Raw genomic sequence first — 19,625 nt, forward strand, 5'->3', positions numbered from 1 at the left:
ATGGAAGATCCCGCCTTTGATCTCCAAGTCACTGTCTGAGTAAGTACTTCTCAAGTAAGGAAATGTTTCCAAAGTTCCATCAGTGACCTCAAGATCACTCCCATCATTTGTGAGGCAGACTCTGCAAGACAATAAAATGCACTCAAGTCTTCTGGTATTGTCAGATCCTGAGTAAAGATGAGATGAGAATGACTGACAGAAACCTGCCAGTCTGAAAACATACAATTTCTGAATTCTTCTGTAAAATGTACAGAAAATATAAAATAGGGCACAATGTTCTTACTCTAAGTTGGGAATACCAATGAAAAGGGCAAAGTGGAAAGTACCATTAAGGTGTCTGCAGTATTGAGTGGTCTTCATTTAAAGGATTTGGTGAAATGAGTCGATGCTTTTTGTAACTTGTTGTGCATAGCAGTAGTATGTGTGCCACGAACAGTCAGTCCTGTCTTGCAGCAAGGAAATGAAGCTCTTTCTGCACTGAGGTTCTGCAGCACTCTAATCTGGCTTATGCTTTATCGCAGATTTATTTCTTAATCTGCATCAGAGATTTTGCAGTACTGGCTGTTTTATAGCAGCCTGGTTTAGTTTTTGTTTTGTTTGAAAATATGCAGAGCGGTCCTGCTGTGATTAGGGCTTGGTGGTAGCTTTTGGCAAGTCCTTAATTACTTGTACAGTAGCATTGTACTGAGAGAGCGCGATGCGTTTCGAGGGAGGGGAAATGGGAACAATGTGCTGGTTTGCTTGTGTGGGCTAATATGACTCACTGAGGGTTTTAAAGGTCTTTTAGAAAAAGCTGGCAGGCCAGCCTCGGTTTTCAAATCAATTTCAATTGTCCAGCAATCTGTAAGTCTCCCTTCCACTGAGGAGGCCCTTGCAGTTCCCCATGGTTTGGGGTCAGCGGCTTACAAACACCGCACGGCCCAGTGAGCTGTGAAATCAGTCTTCCGGATGCTCCTGTAGAACTGTTGGATTGGTGGCGAGGCAGAAATCACTGTTGGGTCTTGTACTGGGTTATAAAACTTCTAAAACTGAAAACATACAGAACCATGGTTCTGCGTGTTTTTTAACTGCTGTTAAACCACCGCTTGGGAAGTTCTTCTACTCTTTGAACGAGGGAAAAATATTGATCCAGAAATTTTCTTGAGGTGTGTTGCAGGATGTTGAACAGGATATTGTTCTGGCAGCTTGATGATTTTGCATAAACATAGTAAAGATATTTTGCCTGTATTAGAAATTGGAGCTAGTAGTAGATGAAGAAGCAGCGTGCTGGTTGAATGTTGGAGCTTATCTTCCCTTGATTCAGAAACACCTAACTGCTTTTATTTGGTGAATGCTTAAGATGGTTTAACTTGTATACAGTGCTTCCTGGTGAGAAGTCAGGGGTTTCAGAGATTTAAGTCCACTGAAGCAGAGGTTATACCTGTCACACGATCTGCTCCTCTGGCTGCTGTGTGAGCACTTGCTAACAGCTGAACTGGAGGCTTTTCCTCACCACTGGTTTCCTACCTACGTTCGCAAAATGTGCTTTCTGTTGTTGCTTCAAACATCTGTGACAACTGGCTCGTTGCTCCCACCCTGCGCCAAGTTGTGTTTCATATTAAATTATATTTTCAAAAACAATAGTTTGGGGAGGAGCTTGTTGCCGACTGGCTCCAGCTAGCGTGCCTGGGTCTGGCAGTGCACTTGGATGTCCCTTTGCAGCGGTCATGTCTTTGATTCATCAGCTGTCTCTTGCCCTTGTATTTTCTGTCAGTGCAGCAGTGTTTGCTCTCTGTAAAATATCTGCAAAATATGGCGTGTCCTCGATTGTACGATTCACCTTAGTGCAACTGCAAATGTATAGTGTTGTGCAAACCTTAGTGCTGCCTGCGTGTGCCACAAAACTGATGGAACCAGCTACAAAACTGCGAGTGTCGGCTCTTAACCGGTGACAAATGGACGGGGAGAAACCAGCCGACGCTTTTGGGTCTGGGAAGGCAGGAGGGGTGCCTGCCTCAAAACTCAAACCGTGCGTCAGCGTAAGAACAGCTGTAGGAGCTGTCGCCGCGTCTGGGCAGTGGCCACACAAAGCCAAGTCTGTCTGATTCATCTGTTGCATTTGTGTGAAAGTTCACGTGCTTGGGGGGCTCTTTGTCCAGCTGCGCGTGTGGCTCATCTATGAGGGGTCTGAAAGCTTTTCTAGATGACACTAGAGGGGTTGAAAGGAAATGGAAAAGACGGAAAACAGACTTAGTGGGTATTTCAGCAGCTGTTTGCCAAATCACATTTTGGGATTCATTTCTATTTTAAATACTACAGTGGCTGCCAAAGAGCTGGCAAACTGTGATCCCCGTTGGAAGGGGGAGGAGACTTCATTACTCCTCTGCAGAGGAGGGACATCACTTTGTTTTCATGTTCCTGCATGCTTCCTCTTGTGAACAAAGAAATTCGGACTGGGGGGAGAGAATTATTGAAAGATTTTTCAGCAATTTAACGAAACAATAGGTTTGATTTACACTTCAAATGTCGTTTCCTGTCTTGTCTCACATCACTTAAGTAGCTTTGAAAATAGTTTGGTTTAACTTTGTTTTATAGGTATGTGTCCTTTCCTCAGCTAGAACTGGTGGGGGTATTGTTTCCTTGATTATTTCCAAGTAGATTTAAACAAGAAGCGATCAGATTTAATCACCAAACAATCCTCCAAATTTGCAAGAAGGAAAACTGATTAGAATCACACACCCCCCTCCAAAAAAAAAGACAAAAAAAACCCAGCAGACTGCATAGAGTTATTTAAGCATATCAATTACTCTTAAGAGTGAAGCCTGCAATTTGGGAAGATAAGATGGCTGAACAGCAAAAGGAAAAAAAACTTGGAAGCCAGAAGATATCTGGGTTTTCTTCCTGCCTTTGTCGTGCCTCTCTTGTAACCTTGGAAACAGAGAGACAAAGAGGTTAACAAATTTGCTGATTCTTAAAATGGAGATAAGATACAATACACAGCTTGCTTCCGTTCTGCTTGATCCTCTGCAGAGTGCTGCAAGCACGTTGTGTGTTTTGGGTTGGTTTTGGTAATCCAGCCTATATGCCAAACTTGTTCAGTTGTGCTGCTGTGCCCAGATGTTAGGCTGATGCTGTGCTGGGATCTGGCAGGCTTTCCAGGTTATTGTTCCCTCATCCCTTCTACCAGGAGGGCGGTGGGTGCTTCGGGCAAACGAGACAATTCTCGAACTTTCTGCAGGACGCCGAGTATTTCCAGTACACAGGCACCCTGAAGAGTCAGAGTACCCAGGAGGTGGTTTGGCTCCATGGTTTTCAAACAAGCTTTTGTTATTCTCACAATGTATAAACCAGGAATTCAGGATTGTGGGATGAAAACATTAGAAAGTGTTCTTGGCAAATTTATCAACTGCAAAGCAGTTGCAAGCTCATGGTTCTTTTTGAATCTGAAGGTGACTCTTTCAAGTTTAGTTAACTGCTGCTTAGGGCTTCTCTTTTAAACCCTCTCTGGCTGTTCATGTGCTGTTTATATTAATGCAGCACATTGGTAGGCAATGCAGACGCTTTTAGAAATTGTAAGATTGTGCAGACATTTAATGACCAAGGATAAATTTCACAGCTGTGGATACTATTTATACTTTCATATGCAGAAAAGAGTCTGCATCATGAAATAAGCACGGCTCAGTTCGTGTTGAGTTATATTTTTCTTTTTTTTATCTTAAGATTTTAGTTTTGCATGTTAAAAAGTGTTAGAGTGTCCATTTTGTAAGATAGAGAAGACCATGTATTGCCTGTTAAGGAAATAAGAAGGGAAAAATATAAATTTAAGAAGTGGGGAAAAAAGTAAACGGACTGAAGTAAAATGTTCAGAGATCTTAGTAAGGAATTCTAGAATCCCCGTGTAAGATTTTTGAGCTGAGAGGAATAGTTTCCAAATATGCCAAGGGAAGTCTGAACAATTAAAGTAAGGCCAAAAATAGCCAGGACCTGCCAGAAGATGAAGTGAGCAGTAGGTCATGCATCCAGTTAGTTTACAGGTTAAGGATCCGAAGCCTCTGCAGAGCATACGTCCCTTCCAGAACAGAGGTGGGTCCAAGCCCACGACTTGTGACTTGTCGTAAAAGAACCATTTAAAGCAATTTCCAACTTTTCAAAGCATGTAAGAAAAATAATTAATAATTTTATCTCAACTAAAGGACCTAGAAAAGGAGCAAGTTTGCTTGCTCTTTGTAAATGTGTTAACGATGGGAATCTTTTAGAAGTCAGCTTTAAAGGACAAAAGGACAAACACAATTATAGGATGTGTAAAATGGAAATTAGACACTGAGACTGAAGCCGAATTGCTTCAAAGACAAGAAGCTAGGGTAAATTAAGAATTATCACATAACATCTTAGAAATACTGGCATCTAATATCTTTAACAGTTACTTTGAAAAAAGTTGGAGTGAAACCTCAGGAAGTTGCAGGCACTACATAGTTCTGTGCTCCAGTTTGTCTGTCTTACTCGGATCATAGATAATTTCATTTTGACGCCTATTTTATATCTGGAAATTTCCATGAAGTTACTTAAAGTAATCCCATGAAGTTATTTAAAATATCTTTGAATGCTTCTACATCATCTGGAGATTTAGTTGCAGTGTTGTAGTTAGTTCCCTTTTCTCCCTTAATGCTCTAAAATCCACAAGCTTGTTCCGTCTCAGATTGCTGTCTCTTATGGGAACCAGGGGCTAGGTTTAGTGGGTGAAATATGAAGTAATTTGATCGAGGGCTCAGAAGATACGATCTTTCCTTGCTTTTCTTCCCTTGTAATGTCAACACTGTGGTTTTTAGAAAATAATACTTTGCACGTACACTCTGAAGCTCTAATTCTGGCTGTAACTTGTCCTAAGCTGATACCGCTTTGTTGGGGTTGATCTGATACGGGTTACCATCTGACAGCACTTGTCCCTCTAAGAAACTCATTTCCAAATAACATATTACAAAAGCTTGATCAAAAGATAAAAGCTTGAACTAATAAGATGAATAATTTGCTGAGATCAAAGAGAAAATGGGATGGTGTAAAGCTGAGAGCCTGAGGCACTGATGTGTTCCCAAAAATCTTACTTGTCTGTGGTGGCTCTTGCTGACCATTGTCTGTGTCTCATTATCACTGCTATTTTGAAAAATGAGGCCGTTTACTACCTGAAGATAAAGGGTGGCCGAGAAAGGTTTTTTTTTCATAATGTGTAATAGATGTGGACTTTGATTTTTGGTTTGGGTATTTATGAAGCTCTTACTCTTTCCAGCCACTCTCAGTTCGGTTCTGCTGTCTGGGTGCGGGCAGGTGAACTTCTTAGGTCCTGCTGGAGCACAGGAAGGGGAATATCGTCCACAGGTTGCTGCCCCTGTGTTTGAGATCATAGAATATCCTGAGTTGGAAGGGACCCATAAGGATCATCGAGTCCAACTCCTATTTGGATGCAGAGCTGAGCTGCAGTACCTCTTAGTCACTGTGAGTATGGAATGAAACAGATGAGTTGACATCACTGTTAGTGATTTAAACATTGTAAACCTAACTGGCTTTACTTTGCACTGCAATGAGCTTGCAGTCATTCACCATCTTCTTGCTGAGAGGCAGTAGCTTGATACATCACTGATCTGACAAGAGCAAGTTTTTGTTTCTCTCCTGTTACCTTCAGCCTGCTCCTGAGCGATGTGTAAGTTTCATCCTTCAGGTGACTGGGAATTTGGGAATGCAATTTGCAGGTGCAGCAGGGAAATCTACGAACTCGCTTCTTGAAGACAGAAGTTGTTGGACTGTGTGAACAGCAACTGGTGTGCTGCTGCTGCTTGATGCTATGCTCGTCCTGCATAAACTGAGCTACCGGGTGGTATTGCCTCTTGTTTGGGGCTGTCCCCATGGACAAAAAGCATTTTATTTTTTTTTTTTGCACTGCCAGCAATGCACATCAAATTCATATATGTTCCCATAGGAAGAATGCTGTCATGCCCTTCTGTCTGCCCAGGCAGTTTAATAGTTCTCAGGTACAACATGACTTAGGTTCACCCCTGCCTCTCTCAGAAAAAACTGTGGCAAGCTGCTGCAAGTAATCCTTGCACCTTTGCTGAATGCTGACAGAACCAGTGTTGTGCAAATGGCTGCAAAACTGGGAGTACATAAAGCACAGCCAAACCTATAGTATGTTGTCTGGGTTTGTTTATATGGAGACTGCAATGGTGGTGTGTTTGGGCTGTGCTAGATGTAGTACCAGACCCTTGCTGTAATGCCTGTAACATATACCCAACGAGCCTGGGGGACTAAAGTTAAGTTTGAAAGGCAAGGCTTGTTTCTAACTAGCCCTAATTATGTGTTCATAAAACTTTGGAGAGTGAGTTATGAATTAATAGTAAAATAATATTATATAATAAATAACTATCTTCAGTAGTGTTATGCTCAAGGAGACAGCATTCCCAGTTGATCTCTGGTAGCAGTAGGGAGAATGCAGCCCAAGAAATACGTTTGGCCTCCTGTTTTGGCACTCAGACGAGGCCTGGATTGTGGCCGCACCTGCATCCAGGCTCTGCTTTTGAGGGATGGAAGCTGCCAGACTCTGGCTCAAACCACCAAGGAGAAGGTGGAAGAGGGATCTTGCTCCTGTCCACAGCTCCTTCGTGGGAGGTTGTAGAAAAGATGAAGTCAAGCTGCTCAGGAGTGAGAGCACAAGAAGTAACAAACATAGATTGTAAACAAGGGAGAAATTAGCTTGCAATACAAGGGGAAAAGACTTCATTGTGACGATGGTTGGATGTTGGAACAGGGGCCCTGGAGGGAAGTAGTGGCACTTCTGTCTGTGGAGATTCAGAACATGAGTGGATGAGACCCCAAGCAAGCTGGGCAAAGCCTAAACAGAAGCCAGTTGTTAAAATACTGTTGGTGGCAAAATCAAGTACATAAATGCAAAATTAATTTCACATTTCTCTCTCCACTTCGCTGGAATGTTTATACATTGTGAGATTTGGCACATGAGTTTTCTGGTGTTCTGTTTATCGCTTAATATGTTTTAACTTACTTCTAGTCAGCTTTTTTTTCTAGAAGCTCTGTTTTTCTGTTTCTTTAAGGTTTGCAATTACAACAAAATACCGTTTTGGATGATTTGTCAAGTGAGCTTCAAAGACTCAAATTTTAGTATTTTCTTTGTAATGGAACATATTGGATTAACAACTGTGTACTGCATAAGTATTACACTTTTGGTTCTAAAGTGATCTTTCAAAAAACTGAGAAACAGGAAAATTTTTGGAGGTCTGACTCATAGAAGTAGTTATCCCGGTTGTGTGGTTATAGTTACACTCAAGTCGAGTAATTTCCTTCTAAAATCAGGGGTTTTGTATGCTATTAAACATAATCAAAAATAAATTTGGAAAATGAAGTTGGCTGGGCAATAGCTCACTACAAATAGCTCAGTTGCAAGTATGGTTTGTACGGTAGCACTTTAAAAGTTGCTGTTTTGTGGTGGAAAGGCAGGTAAGACCCACGCTTCCCTAGCTGATCAAGTTGTACCCTTTAAGAGAACACTAATCACCCTTTCTTAAAGGAAAAATCACAAATTCTCTGCAGGAGAAATATGAAAATAATAGGAAGGAGAAGGCTGGCCCTCTCTGCAGTTACTCTCTGAGGTTGGTTTACATCCAGTTGACGTTTTTTTGGTCCCTAGGAGCAAGCTGTTTTGTTGTGGGCAAGCCCTGTATGGACAGTGAGGCAGTTCCTGCTCCATCCGTGACTCAAAAATCATCTTTTAGAAAAACCTCACTCATTAAGCATTCCATTTGAAAGGGTGGAAGCAGATGTAATGATAGGGCTGCAAGCTGTGTCCGGTTCGGATGGCTGTCAGAATAAAGCAGGCTGTTTCTTAATGGTAAGCAAATGTGAAGCTAGCTCTTAATAAAGTACTGGTGAATGCAGGGGGATTTGTAGCATTCACCTGGGTGAGGTCGCTTCAGTTTGATGCGTGTCTAATTTGAGCTTATTAGTTGGTAAACAGATTCTCCCATGTGTGTGAAAGTGAGCCGAAGATGATAAATGCAGCCTCACCGGAGGGAGGCAGGAGGGACGGCACGGTGACAGGTTTGGGAGGTGTTCCGAGAATTGCTTCAGTGTGTTGACATCATTTCAATGAGGCTTCTTAAGAGGTTTTTAGACATTTATATGAGCTTCTACGTGTATGAGTGGTTCATTGCTTGTTTAATTTTTCCACTTTGTGCATTTTAGTCCAAGATGTGCATTCAAGGAGATGGTAGGAGATTGCTAGCTGGCTCTGCAGCCTGCCGGGGCGCTGCTGTGGAAAACCTGCATCCTCTGGATTCTTTCTAAATTGCACGGCGTTAAGTGATTTGTGATTCCAGTGTGGAAAGCCCTGCCATTACCTGAGATTCTTGGAAGGGAGACAAACTAACTTTTTTCTTATTGGTGCCACATTAGAGAACCACTGTATGAAATGTGCAGCAAATTTAGCTCTTGGCTTCACGGTAGCAGCCTTACTGTCCTTCAGATGCTTTTGCAAAGGAAACTGCATCAGGTCTCAGTACGGTACGAGTTTTTTCAGCTTCCAGGGATGGTAGGCAAGGTAAGATTCATAAATGGCAAAGTAGAGGCTAGTTGAAAGTTCTCTAACCATTTTGTACTTGAACAAATTGTTAGCATTATCCCAGTGACTCTGTACAAATACATCACTGGGATAGACAACCCAGCTGTAGTTGCAAGGTTCTTTGTGTTATTGCATCGCACTCTGGGCAGCTCTAGCTGCAGAGATTTTCAGTAATGAACTTGGCAATGTTGCTTGAGTTACTGGCTCTGAAGCCTATGTTTGAATATTTATGTTTCAGCTTGCTAGGTTTTTAAAACTGACTTTTTTTTTTTTTACCAAGCCTGTGGAAAGTCGCTCACTTTCTGAGAAGACTGCAGCCTGCACTGGGTGAGATCTTAGTGCAACTTGTTAGCAAAGGAAGGGGAATTTCCTTATACTCTGCTGTGTTCCCAACTAGTGAAACTGCGTGTGATGACTACAGTGCTTTAAATGCAACATTAGTCTGGACAGTCAGGCTTTTACCTTTGAAAACCTCTTCCATCAAAAGCACAAAGACTGTACAAATCAATTCATATAGTTCTAGCTTACAATGATATCTAATCAATCTCTGAAGACAAAATAAATAGATGTAGAGGGGGAAGGTTTTTCATAAAGTATTTATTGCATAAGTCTATTTATTAAGGAAAATAAATATAGTTCTAAGGAGTTTTATAAATAAGAATTTTTAGAGAAGTCTGAATTAAGAAAGGATATCACTGATGGTATAAAAGTATAATTAAATGTCTGATACAGTAAAATCAAAATTTCCATACGCTTACACAAAGCCACGCATAGTTTTTGTATTCCTTTTGTGCATTTGTATTCTGAGAGTTGAGGATGGGGTAGATGAAGGAGTCCCAATGCCTGCCCAAGCTCTTAAGCCCCCTTCTTCCCCCTCTTCCTGTTGTGCAATCACTTTTCCTAGGAGTTCGTCAGTCTCACCAGAGTTACAAACACCTAGGTTAACCTGAACGCTGAAGGTATTTTATGTATCCTCTTCTGCAAGGCACCTGTAGCAAGATATTGGGTAGTCCACCAGCATCCTTTGTAGTGTCTTTTAGCAAAGGTACAAGGTGTTGCAAAAATTATTTTGAAAAACACAGTATGTGGAGAAAACACACTTTTCTCTAGAAGGGTTGTATAGGAATCAAATGGCATCTCAACTAGGTGACTTTCATAGGGGCAAACGTTAAAGCTGTGTATCTGAAGGAATAGGGTCTATACTTTATTACGGTAATATTTGGCTTTAGGCAGCAGACTGGCTGCACCTAGGTTTGGAACCATGCCCTTTGCCAGGTCTCGATAACCCTAATGCACTGATAATCTGTGATATGGTAGTGGTTTTAACATGTGAATGAAAACTCCCTATGCTGACGTCAGACCAGCCTTTTGAGCTGTATTTAAAAGGAATAAAATCTATTAGGAGGTGGAAACAGGTTAAGAAGCGTGTGAGTGTGTTATAGCCCACAGAATCTTCCAGTTGTCTTAAAAATCGATGGTGCAGGTAAGTAAAACTCACATACTGCCTTGGCGCTGAGCTCCAATAAGCAGACATGAAGTGAAAGAGAATGAGGAGGAGGATTGTTTTTATGATGCTAGCTGTTGCCAGTGAGATTCATGGACGCTCTCAGAAAGGTACCTTCACTTAATGGCTATGATAAGCTGTGAATTCAGACATACAAAAATGTTGCATGGAATTAGCATACGATCAAGTCCTGTGCGCCTCTCACGTTTGGATAGCTGCTTAGCTATCCTTAGTGTCAGAAGCAAGGAAGCAGGTCCTTTGAAGGTTATAGCTCTTCATGCTTGGGTAATCCAATTCAGAAGAGTCTAAAGACAACAAATCAAAATCTGTGAAATGATGCATGGTTTTCATGCTTCTGTTATTTTGAAAAAGTACATATAGATTTCCATTGTTCCATCCCAAAGAGCCCTTGAAGTATGTCAGGTATTTATAGCTTTGGATGTCTCACTTATACATGCGGTAGTTAATGACTCACACCTTTTTGAAACAATTGAAGTGCTTCCTGAATGGCAGAGAAAACATTCCTTCCTCTGCTCAAGTACTGATTCACATTCTGATTCACATTTGTTTGTTGTCATGTGGCAAACACCATTTGGCATGTTTACTCCTAGGTCTTAATTACCCTGCAGCAGTATTTTCTCTTTATAGATTTTATTTCCTTTCCTGTTTCAGCTGTAGCATGAAACAGTGCCTAAATTAATCCAGAAATTAATTCTTCCTTCCATCTTCCCTCCTCTCCCCAGCTGTATGCTTCTGCTTCTCACCATCACCTGTGGGCACTCCACTGAACTTGATTCGACTTGCTAAAGGAACAGAAAGTTCATCCAGTGAAGAAGCAAAGGTTTTAGCAGTAAGTTGGCAACTCAGTGAGGAGTCCTGCTTGTAAACACCGGAACCAGCACAAAGGAAGCAATCAGACCTGGGCACCATGAACATGGTGGGGGCAGAGACCTGTGCAGCATCCCAGTCAGTAACGGTAAGCTGCTGATTCTGCTCAACTACGATGGATTTTTCTTTAATGGTTTACGTTTCTTTTGCTCCCTGAAAGATCTCATGCTAGTCAGATGAGTGCTAGGAGTGAAGCATGTGAGAAGGTGTGAGAACTTGCTTCAGGGCCAGGTGAGAAGGAAGCGGCACCATCCTTTTTGGCCATAGCTCGCTGTGTAATCCTTTAATTGTAACCTGAATCCGCACCATCGGTCTCCAGTTAGTGTTTTGGCAGAGGCATTGCCTAAGCCATCTTAAGTAGCTGCCCCACACTCCTGCCCCTAGTCTCTTGGTTTTACTCTGTGCTAGCATGCCTGTTGGTATAGCTGTCAAGAAATGGATCTGAGAAAAGCTAGGGAGCAGGGGTGTGGAGCTTTTTTTTGCTCAGTTACTGTTTACCCAAATCAGTTAGAACTGTAGCCCTGCAGGAGGTGGTCAGCACCACAAAGGTGGCTGAGTGATGGTGAGAATGAGTTAGGGATATGTTCTTTTAGTTTCCTGAGCCATCGTGGCATTCCCATCAGCATATTGCAATTTGTTACCCTACTCGTTTGTGCTGAAATAAATTCATAGGGCTACAGTGGAGAGCAGGTCATTGAAATGTTGTGGGCTTAGTACCTGGGATGGGGAGGGTTGGAGTAGGGACAGAATAAGTTCAAAGGTGTTTAAACAGTCCATTTTATAGCTTCGCCTCACAATCGCTTGTGTCAGCGGGCCTGAAGGAACAGCAAATCCATGGAGTGGCAGCAGCAGGGTTTGGGAGGGCTGGGTGGGGAGATGAAAATGTTCTAGGTTGAGTCTGCCACAGGAGAAAATACGATTTACCTGTACTGTCCGGTGGTGCACATACATCTCTGAAGCTTTTATCTGGATTAAGAGGAAAAGTTGGAGACCTTAGGCCAGTAATTTATTGCTTAAAAATACAAAGAAACATTTGTAGGCTAAACATGGCATTTGTGTTGAAATCTAGGATGTGGTTAAAACTAAGTTACTTTCAATGTTTCTGCCTAGTGAAACAGCATGCTTTGAATTTCAAGTTGCGGACTGTTGTTATCTGTCCTCTGCTGAAGAATTTGTAGCATGCAAGATCAGATCTTCCCAAGATGGTCCACTTTGCATTAGTTGTGTTACCCAATCAGTCTTCATTCTGTTCATTCCTCTGCCCTTTATTTATGCCTCTTCCTGTTTTTCCTCTCCTTCCCTGTATACTTGAATGCAGTCTGTTTCTGTAAAGGTCGCTCTTCTATTGAAATATACCAGTGGGGTTTATTTGTTACTTTCCTATCCCTAAACAATGCAGATTTATTTCCCCTTTTGTTAATTTTTACTATTGACTAGTTACAGTGTTGTCTTATTTTTGTTTCATGAATTCCTCGAGTTAAATTTCAAATTTTAACAGGCAATCAATCCTATAGGCAGTTTTGCAAAATAATCTAGCAAAAACACTAGTAGGAAACTAGCAATCTTCCTCTGCCCAAAATAAACTAATATACAAAACCAAAATTTCCCTACCACATCCCGCACAAATGTCTATCTTCACACACAAATAGAAATATTTGAAATATTATGAGATTCCTGTGGGTTCATTAAATGAAATGACCTTCTTTTGCTATCCCAGGTTTTTAAAAAAATAATTCAAAACCCCAAATGCTTCCCGTGAACTAGTCTAACTAGACCACACAGGCTGCAGCATGCATATTAGAAGGACAGTGAAGGGTTGTGCTGTAATAGAGCTTATTAGAGAAATCTGGAGGGAAGCCATAGACCAGGCAGATGAGAAGCATGACAACTGGAAGCTGTTTCTTTCTGTCATCCTTCTCTACAGCTTTTGAAAAAGAAATTGAGCTAACATCCCTCCTACCTCAATGTTGTGCCTTAAGGGAGCCATTATGTTCACTCCTTTCTTTGCACAGAGGCTAAATTTATCGTTTCATAACCAAGTGGTGTTAATGCAAGAAAAAACAACTGCTTTTTAATGCTGGAAAATGCGAGCAGAATTTGTTTTCCACGTATCTTGCAGGTGGTATTCCAGTTCTCGAAAACTCATTTTTGTTTAGGCTTTGGGTGGGTTAGTAGGTGGAATAATAATGCTATTATTCACAATTTTAGGAGCTTTATCTTCACACAATAGGAGTATGACAAAATGTGTTTTTTTATGAGCTAAGGAAACTGCTTGTTGGAGTACCTTCACACTTGTACTTATCTACTGCGTATAAGAAACAAAAGCAAAAGTTGTCAAATAAACTGACTATGTTCTCTGTCTTCAAATGCTGTCTCCCTGTCTCCAGCTATGCTGTCCTTTAGATAATTTTGATCATCTTTTAATATTTCGAATAGTCGGAGTTGATGGTTGGTTGGCTGGTCTTGCTGGGTTTGCATTAATAATTAAAATCAGAATAAAGGTCTGTCCACTTACTGATAGGTTGTCACAAGGAGTTTTATCTGCAAAACATTTAGGCAGGATTATTTAGCAATTTCATTTTGATGTGCCAAATATATTCGCTACATATTAACAAAATAAAGTAGGCTATGATTATAAATACCTGTAGACGTAATACATTGCAATAGTTGTTGTGTTTTGGTAACTTTCCATTTTCCTTGTTTCCTTCCTGGGTTGTTACATATGTGTAAAATAAAAGTGGGTTGTCCCTATAGTCCTGTGTACATATACTGATGACTTTAAATGTCATTTTCTGTTTTCCCACAAGTTCAGCTGAACAGAGATGGACTTGGTGAATTTTTTTTCCTCATGGCTCTATTTGGTCATCACCATATCTAATTGGTCATTCTAGATTCTTCACTTGTGTTTCGTTCAGTTTTGGAGGTTCATTTTAAAGGCCTGGGTCCTCAGTGCCTGCAGTCTTCTAGTGAGGGGAAAGATACTGAAGATGAGAACACGAAGGATGCCACTAATTCTCTCCTTTTTCCCACCCATACCCAAGCAGCAGGTGTTGTATCCCAGTTGTGAAGCAGGTGCTGAGGTATCTTAAGGAGGGCATGAAGCAGGAGGTAACAAGATCCTGAGTGTAAGTTGCACTGCTCCAAGAGCTACAAGAATGTTTCCTCGTTTGCATGTCTTTCAAGACCAATTTTTAAAGCTCTCTTTGGGTTCTGTCCCTCATTACTCATGAAAGTGCTGCTTAGGCTGGATTGGCATGGTGTGGATCTGGCTCTGCTGTTTCCACTGTTGGCATTTCATCTTGCCACGGGCTACTCAGGTCTCAGCATTCCCTTGCTGTGTGAAATAACTGGTATTATTAGTGTACTTAGCTCTTGCTCCATTGACTAACTAGTACTTTTGGGGTTAGAGTAATATGTATTTTGCTCTGTGTGTGGCTCATAAAAAGTGTCACAGTAGACAAGTGACATTAAAAGGCTGTATCCTTTTGTTTCCTGTTCAAGTCCTTACTTACTGTTCCTCATGCAATGAAGTTTTTACAGTTGGAGTGTGCAGAACCCTGTTTTGTCCTCTTCAGTGTCGGTAGGTGTTTTTCACTGGGGATTAATATGAAGACACATCAAAAATGTTAAATGTGCAACCTGTAGTTCATCTTTTCTTATTAACACAGTTTTTCTTCTCCAGCCCCTTCGAGAAAAGGTATTTTATGGGTCTTGAGTGGATGATAAAATTTTAGCAGTGAATAGTTTGTTTTAATGAACCTCATTGTGAAATAAATTTTACCTTCTGAAGTCCAATACATTTTCCCCACTGTCGTAGTTGCCCTTCAAGATGATTTATTTTTTTCTTCCTTGTGATACACTCTTAGTCAAAAGTTCTCCTGTGGACTGTGTCCATCTACATTTTTCATTGCCATCAACTCCTGTCCTCCCCATCCTGCAAGTCACACTTCAGGTAGCACACAGTAGATAATATCTAACACACAGACACTGCAAATTCTGTAGGAGTATCAAGCTCAAATAGGAGTTCAAATGTGGTAATTATACATTTATTTTTAGCTTCACCCTCACTAGAAATACCAGTAACAAAAGGAACTACCTAGCATGCACATCAAAACTGAGCTCACATGCCTTTTTTTATTTTCATATTTTACTAGAATAACCACTTGTGTCAAGGTTTAATCACTGATGATTCAAAAAACATTCTTAGGAAAGGCCTGTGGTTTCATGCTGTACAGAAAGGCAGAGGACGGTAATTGTGCTTTTTACCTTTCCAGGTACCTGTACAGGATTTCCCTATGAGCCTGCCCAAATACATAACAGAGAAATGGATGGTTACTGTATGGAGCGCTGAGAATTTAAACAGAACATTGGTAGCTTGTTAAGTCTCCTGTTGAAATGGTAGTGGTTCCATGTTTCAGGAAGATATGTAGGTTGTTGATTGCAGTAATGCTTCTGCTCCTTACTCTGGAAGTGCTAAGAAAATGATGCTGAATTGTGACAGCACATCCCAGTTTTAAACGGATGCCCTGCTTAAGGGAATATTCACAGAGCTTAATAAAGTATTAGTCAGCCTTAAGGTTTATTGGTAGAGATTTGAATTCAGGAAGTGGCATTGTTATGCAAGACCTGGAGCAGCTAAAAGGAAAAGAGATTAATATGCTAAAGCTTGGAAGGGGAAGCTGGGTTAGAAGGATTTTGTTAGCTCAGGCACTGATATTCATATTCATGTGAGCAACTTTCTGTAAAACTTTTTTTTTTTCTTGGGGAACAGAACAGGGATTCATGATCAAAAAGAAAGTGTTGGTGTATATAAACTGACAATGTTTATATTCTTTGTGCAGTTTTTTCCGCTTATTCAGAAGATTTGGACATTCTTGGCTCCTGGCATTTCTTTCCAGGGACTAATTAAAAGGGATGCACAGTTACTATCAGGTCATTTTTCTTCAGCTACATGATTAACAAAATAGAAAGATTGAGTGATTAAGCAATGGTACTGTAAAACTGTCCTCGACAATTGAGCCTCAGAGCATTTCCTATCTGATTTCAGTGCTTTCTTCAGGAGAGGAGGGGAGTAGCGGTGCAAAGATGAATCTGTGTGTGTCTACAGATAGCCTCTGGTATGTGCAGTAGCTTATGCTATATATTATGTTTTAAATGCAGAACTTAACACAAAGATGGTATATACTTAATGCTTTTATTGCTGTATACAATAGCTGCACATCAGATGAAAAAGTAGAAAACATCAAGGTTTTGTACCATAAACTATGTTACAAAGTACCATACAAAATTCCAGTATAAAAGATCCGGTATCTTACACATCATTTCTTCTTGCTGGAAGAAGTGTAGAATTAGAATTTTGATGCTACGTTAGTTTTTTGTCAGGGGAGGAAAAATAACTCTGGAGGAATGAGTTATAAACCGGTAATACTAGAGATAAGTCGCTTCATTGCTATAGATTACTTAAGAACCATGGGAAGTTCCCAAGGCCTTCCCCTGTTTCAAGAGAAAAAAAAAAAAAGGAAATGAAAATAGAGATTGTCAGTAAGTTAACGAAGGAAATATCTATTGAAATATAGCATTTAAATGCTGGTCTGAAGACCCATTGAAAAAAAGTATCTTGTACATAATGTTTCTCACCTGTCTATAAGAAAGCATGGAAGTCTTCCATTTGGGGATGACTCATTCGCTGTGTTCTGCATACGCTTTGCAAGTTAACTCCTGTGCTGTGACTTTCAAGGACAATAAATGTACACGTTGAACCCTATTTTCTACTGCAGTTTGATTGGAAGAGTGGCTTTCTGGCATTCTTAACCTGGCAGTTCCCAGAGGACAGCTGAAAGCACCGTGACCTTTGTAAGTTACACAGCAGCATGTTAGTAGCCTTTGAAATACCTGACCTGTGACACTGTGCATTGCGGACATAGTCTGTAGACAAAATGTTCTGAGCCATTATGAATGGGAAAGTTGCTCCAAAACTTTTAGTGGCTGAGATGAGGAGAGTGCTATATTTGAAAAATGAGGTTCATAACTGCACAAATCCCTTGTGACATATGCAAGCCAGGAAGGTGAAATGTTAGACACTCTGGTACATACTTGTGCACTCTTCCATGTAAGTATATATGGTATATGTATTTGTTAATTATAGCACAAAAGAGCTGGTATATATGACCCATTATTGTGTGGTAGGAAGTGCCTAGGTCAGTGTTGTCTGTAAGATATTAAATGAGAAGTTTTGTGATGGGAATGTGCAAAAATAAATTACTGTGGACTGAGACTTTGACGTAAATAAAAATTTTAGGAAATACTGATCTGGAAAATTCGGGATAGCATACTCATGATGTAATTATGACTTGCTCAAATACAAATCTTTGAAGTGTTAACTAAGATCATCTCTAACTTGCTAGAATTTAGATGACAGATCTTTAAAGATAACAATCTGTGGAAGAAAATAATGGATAAACGCAGCTTGTCTGAGTAGCCTAATTAAAAAGAGCGTTTTGAGAATTGTCATTCCAAGAAAAGCAAGAATGTTTCTCACCCACTCAAACTTCATTGCCATTAAATAATACTTCTTGGTTTTTTACTGTTCCTCCTTTAGAAGTGTGTGTGTTTCTTTTGGCAGGTAGGTACACTAGAAAGCTCAGGATGGTTTAGTTACTTTGGAGCTGCTAGAGAAGATAGGAATTTGTTTTGAACGGGAAAGCTGATCATAATGCTCTCCTTGGAGACAATGGTTTTCAAAAATTCTGGTACTTAGGAATAGTAGAAAAAGAATTTTTGTGCAGAAAAAATGTTTGCATGTTGAGATGAAAGTATTGTGTGAACTGAATACATATCCAGATAAATCTTTAAGGTCCCTTTAATCACCTTTCTGACAAGCTGCTTTTCCTAACTGTTTTAAACCAATCTACTAAAAATGGAGGCATATCCAGTTCTTGAGAGACTGCTGAGACTTGCATCTCCTGTGTCTATGCTCATCTTTATACTGGCTAAAACTGTTTCAGAACATCCAGCTAATAAATTAGATTTTTTATTTCACGTAGGCAGTTGTGTGGATGTGGCCTTTCATAAAGGAGATACCTAAGTGCAGCTGCTGAAAGAAAGGGGGGGGGGGGGGAACACCACTATGGTCCAAATTCAGCTGTACATGAACATTTCTTTGACATGCCAGGAGTTGCATGTGAAAATCTTCCTTGAAATGGTTTGCATGCAAGTCTTTATTCAGCAAAGCAATTTCCAATAAAGCTACCAGTGGTGTCTTCATTTTTTTTACTTATGATAGTATGAAGAAGAGATGTGCTGTCAATCTTAGGGAAAAATAAAATCTAAATGAACAGAATTTCACGTTGAACTGGCCTGCTGCTCTTCCTTCCTGAACTCTGTGCAGGATATCCAGCACTCTTAATGAAATAGCTATGGACTGTCAAAGAAAAGAATCTCAACTACTGCCAACTGGGCTGTATTTCAATCAAAATAAATTTAAAACAATCCTAATCAAAATGACATTGAAAAGTCAGAAGGTTTAAGAACTAGCCAAAGGTCTGTTTGCTTTTAGAGAAAAATTAGTATTTGTGCTTCATTTTTATGACTCTACTTTAAATGAAACAAGGACTCGCTTTGTGTTTTTGTCATGGGGAGACATAGCTTCTCTGGAAGGGAGGGCTGAAGTTACTGTTCCTTAGCACTGGGTATCCGAATGGTTCCTTCAGTATGAGCAAGCTTTCAAACCATTTGAAATGAAGAGCTGTAGGGGGATGCAAGCTAGCTTTCAGCAGACTTTTTCCATTGCCACGTATTGTATACTCGACAGAAAAATGAGTTTTGCTAGCCCAGGTCTGACCCTCAGCCTGTTTCACTGGTCTAATCCTGCTGTGAGAATGGAAGGACCCAGTGGGAAGGAGGGAGCATGCACCTAGGGGAAAATGCCCCTCTGGTCAGGGGTGCCAGCTGGCAGGGCTTAGTGATGTTGTGGCTCAGAGCAACTGCAGAGCAGCCTTGCAAGTGTTTTTCATAGAGCGGTTAATGTAATGCCATCTCTGGAAGGAACCACTGCTTAATAGTTTGCAGAAGCAACTGACATGAGAATGCTAGATGCTCATTGGGAAAAGAAATCCCTGAAAGCAAGGTTAGGAAATGGCTTGGTTTCTTGTAGACACAGCAAAGTGTTTTAAGAGAGCAGTAAACAAAAATAATGTGAAATCTTGGTAATTATCAGCATTTGATTTCTGAAGTTCCTATGAAGAGATCTGTTTTCCACATTTGATTATTACTTTTAGATTTCTACTATTTCAGGAGAGAGAACGGCTATAACTGAGCAGAACTGAATACAGGAACTGAGGAAAATCATGCCATCCTTTCTGGAAAACCCAGTGATGTTTGTGTGTTCTTAGCAAGTTTAAATCAGGGTTTTGCTAAAATATCTGAGGAGTTGATCCAGGGTTTATTGAAGGAGCAGATGTCTTCTAGTTGCCAGCTATGTCTCTTGAGTTAGGCTGTATTATAAATGTCAATAGAATATAGTTCTGTAGTTGCTGCATGAAAGTTTGTATTTCATGTTTTGAGGAGTTTGATTATTTGGGATATACTGGTCTGCTGCTTCCTACTGGATTATCACTTTTTATAGTTGCCTGGTTTAGG

At 40.4% G+C, this 19,625-nt stretch overlaps 1 protein-coding gene across 30 annotated transcripts in view; it reads left to right on the forward strand.

The window, feature by feature from the left end:
* Positions 1 to 19,625, forward strand: part of PEAK1 (pseudopodium enriched atypical kinase 1) — a 118,829-nt gene that overhangs the window by 11,231 nt on the left and 87,973 nt on the right. For 5 of the 30 annotated variants that reach the window (XM_083850795.1, XM_083850786.1, XM_083850787.1 and 2 more), the window contains 7 exons: positions 5,261 to 5,466; positions 10,844 to 11,076; positions 14,033 to 14,113; positions 14,490 to 15,358; positions 15,830 to 15,920; positions 16,036 to 16,105; positions 16,766 to 16,841. The exons of 2 other annotated variants lie outside the window; for them this stretch is intronic. The gene's annotated coding sequence lies outside the window, so the exon portion shown is untranslated. Of the gene's footprint in view, positions 1 to 5,260; positions 5,467 to 10,843; positions 11,077 to 14,029; positions 14,114 to 14,489; positions 15,387 to 15,829; positions 15,921 to 16,035; positions 16,106 to 16,765; positions 16,842 to 19,625 lie in introns of those variants that run through there. 23 more of the 30 variants (XM_083850788.1, XM_083850782.1, XM_083850777.1 and 20 more) reach the window with 17 other exon arrangements.

This window comes from Anser anser (genome assembly GCF_964211835.1).
Source record: "Anser anser genome assembly, chromosome: 10".
NCBI classification, from domain to species: Eukaryota; Metazoa; Chordata; class Aves; order Anseriformes; family Anatidae; genus Anser; species Anser anser.